Raw genomic sequence first — 3,964 nt, 5'->3', positions numbered from 1 at the left:
CTTCAAATTACTAATAATATGTAGCTTCGTGTTGCCCTTTTCTCCGTACACCATTAAGGGTTTTCCTTTTTCTCGTATAATGCGAATTGCATTTTTGTAACAAACGATCTCTGCTTTCACTTCTTTCAACCAGTCCATACCGATTATCACATCAAAACTCCCTAACTCTACTGGTATCAAATCAATCTTAAATGTTTCGCGAACCAGTTTAATTTCTCGATTCCGACATATATTATCTGCTGAAATTAATTTACCATTTGCTAATTCGAGTAAAAATTTACTATCCAAAGGCGTCAATGGACAACTTAATTTAGCACAAAAATCTCTACTCATATAGCTTCTATCCGCACCCGAATCAAATAAAACGTAAGCAGATTTATTGTCAATAAGAAACGTACCCGTAACAAGCTCCGGGTCTTCCTGTGCCTCTGCCGCATTAATATTGAAAACTCTTCCGCGGCCTTGTCCATTCGTGTTCTCCTGGTTTGGGCAATTTCTAATAATGTGGCCCGGTTTTCCACATTTATAACAGACTACATTGGCATAACTTGCTCCGACACTACTTGCTCCGCCATTACTCGTTCCGACACCATTTGTTCCTTTCGTTCTATTAACCCCTGGTCCGTAGACCTCACACTTCGCCGCGCTATGACCATTTCTTTTACACTTGTTGCAAAATTTGGTGCAGAACCCCGAGTGATACTTTTCACACCTTTGGCATAGCTGCTTCTGATTGCTGTTGTTGCGGTTATTATTGTTGTTGGGATGATTGTTGTAGTTGCTGTTGTTGTTGTTGTTGTTGTTGGGCCATTTGTTGTAGTTGCGATTCATGTTGCGATTGTTGGGATAATTGTTACGATTATTGTTGTAATTGCTGTTGTTGTTGTATTGGTGATTCTTATCACCGTTTTCCTCCCACTTTCTTTTGACTTGCTTCACATTGGCCTCTTCAGCAGTCTGTTCTTTAATTCTTTCTTCAATCTGGTTCACTAGTTTGTGAGCCATTCTACATGCCTGTTGTATGGAGGCGAGCTCGTGTGAACTTATATCTTCTTGGATTCTTTCCGGTAATCCTTTCACAAACGCGTCGATCTTCTCTTCCTCATCTTCGAATGCTCCCGGACACAATAGGCACAATTCTGTGAATCGTCTTTCGTACGTGGTAATATCAAATCCTTGGGTTTGTAACCCTCTAAGTTCTGTCTTGAGCTTATTGACCTCGGTTCTGGGACGGTACTTCTCATTCATCAAGTGCTTGAATGCTGACCACGGTTGTGCGTACGCATCATCTTGTCCCACTTGCTCTAGATAGGTATTCCACCATGTTAACGCAGAACCTGTGAAGGTATGCGTAGCGTACTTCACTTTGTCCTCTTCAGTACACTTACTTATGGCAAACACCGATTCGACCTTCTCGGTCCATCGTTTCAATCCGATCGGTCCTTCGGTTCCATCAAATTCCAAAGGTTTGCCGGCAGTGAATTCTTTGTAGGTGCATCCTACATGATTTCCTGTACTGCCAGATCCAAAGTTATTGTTGGTATGTAGCGCAGCCTGTACTGCGGCTATGTTTGAAGCTAGAAAAGTACGGAATTCCTCTTCATTCATATTCACGGTGTGTCGAGTAGTCGGTGCCATTTCCTTCAAAATAGTCAAATGGAACAAGTTAATCATACAGAATATTAAGAGTAGTTAATAGTATTTCGTAGCATAATATGAACTCATTTATAAAAGCTTTTTCTTCATATTAGCGTTTTATAAGTTTAAATTCGGGTAGTACCTACCCGTTAAGTTCATACTTAGTAGCTAATATACAATTCAACTACTACAATTCTATATGAAAAACTGATTGTAATAATATTTCGCGTTCAAACTTTTATACAATATTTTACAAACTTACAATACCGCTTATTTTACATAAAGCATGAAATATAGCACATAATAACTTTGATACAAGATAGTTGTGAAGATAATTCTAGCTAGTACACAAGTCGTTCAGCAAAGGCAATAAAGAAACGTAATTCATACGTCCAGAAACAAGTCATGCATTCTGGTTTTACTAGGACTACTTCCCATCCTTGGTCTTGTGGAACATAACCGTTATGGCCGTTGATAAGATAGCGTGTTGTAACGTCGTCAAAGGGACGAGGGTTACGTAATGACCAACAGTCTCGTAATAACCTAAAAACCTCATTTCTTACCCCAATTACCGACTCCGTCACTTGTGGGAACGTTTTGTTTAATAGTTGTAGCCCGATGTTCTTGTTCTCACTTTGGTGAGAAGCGAACATTACTAACCCGTAAGCATAACATGCTTCTTTATGTTGCATGTTAGCCACTTTTTCTAAATCATGAAGTCCTATATTCGGATATACTGAGTCAAAATAATTTCTTAACCCGTTGCGTAAAATAGCATTTGGGTTCCACGCAATATATGCGTCAAAGTAAACACATCGTAACTTATGGATTGCCCAATGTGATATCCCCTATCTTTCGAACGAAAGCCTTTTATAAACCAAGGCATTCTTGGAACGTTCTTCGAATGTCTTACAAACTGATCTCGCCTTAAATAGTTGTGCCGAGGAATTCTGACTGACTCTAGACAAGATTTCATCAATCATGTCTCCGGGTAGGTCTCTTAAAATATTGGGTTGTCTATCCATTTTGTGTTTTTATACTGTAAAATAGACAAGAGTTAGATTCATAAAAAAATACTTATTAATACAAGCAATTTTTACATATATCATAAAGCATAAGCACACTATATTACATATATTACACCACACGAATACAACTATCTTATTCCGACTCGCTCGTTTCTTCTTGTTCGGTTTTGGTTCGTTTTGCCAAGTTTCTAGGGATATATGATGTTCCCCTAATACGAGCCGTCGTTATCCACATTGGTTTAAAAAAACCTGGTGGTTTAGAGGTTCCCGGGTCATTGTTACAACTTAAGGACTTCGGGGGTTGACGATACATATAAAGTTCATCGGGGTTGGAATTAGATTTCTCTATTTTTATGCCCTTTCCCTTATTATTTTCTTTTGCCTTTTTAAATTCAGTTGGGGTAATTTCTATAACATCATCGGAATTCTCGTCGGAATCCGATTCATCGGAGAATTGGTAATCCTCCCAATATTTTGCTTCCTTGGCGGAAATACCATTGACCATAATTAACCTTGGTCGGTTGGTTGAGGATTCTCTTTTACTTAACCGTTTTATTATTTCCCCCACCGGTTCTATTTCTTCTTCCGGTTCCGATTCTTCTTCCGGTTCCGATTCTTCTTCCTGTTCCGACTCTTCTTCCGGTTCCTCTTCGGAAACTTGTGAATCAGTCCACGAATCATTCCAATTTACATTTGACTCTTCATTATTATTAGGTGAGTCAATGGGACTTGTTCTAGAGGTAGACATCTATCACATAATATCAAACACGTTAAGAGATTAATATATCACATAATATTCATATGTTAAAAATATATAGTTTCCAACAAAAATGTTAAGCAATCATTTTTAAAGAAAACACGGTCGAAGTTCAGACTCACTAATGCATCCTAACAAACTCGATAAGACACACTAATGCAAATTTTCTGGTTCTCTAAGACCAACGCTCGGATACCAACTGAAATGTCCCGTTCTTATTGATTAAAAACGTTCCATATTAATTGATTTCGTTGCGAGATTTTGACCTCTATATGAGACGTTTTTCAAAGACTGCATTCATTTTAAAACAAACCATAACCTTTATTTCATCAATAAAGGTTTAAAAAGCTTTACGTAGATTATCAAATAATGATAATCTAAAATATCCTGTTTACACACGACCATTACATAATGGTTTACAATACAAATATGTTACAACAAAATAAGTTTCTTGAATGCAGTTTTTACACAATATCATACAAGCATGGACTCCAAATCTCGTCCTTATTTAACTATGCGACAGCGGAAGCTCTTAATAATC

Source organism: Rutidosis leptorrhynchoides, chromosome 7, assembly GCF_046630445.1.
Source record: "Rutidosis leptorrhynchoides isolate AG116_Rl617_1_P2 chromosome 7, CSIRO_AGI_Rlap_v1, whole genome shotgun sequence".
In the NCBI taxonomy this organism is placed as follows: domain Eukaryota; kingdom Viridiplantae; phylum Streptophyta; class Magnoliopsida; order Asterales; family Asteraceae; genus Rutidosis; species Rutidosis leptorrhynchoides.
This window is presented reverse-complemented; position numbering follows the sequence as displayed.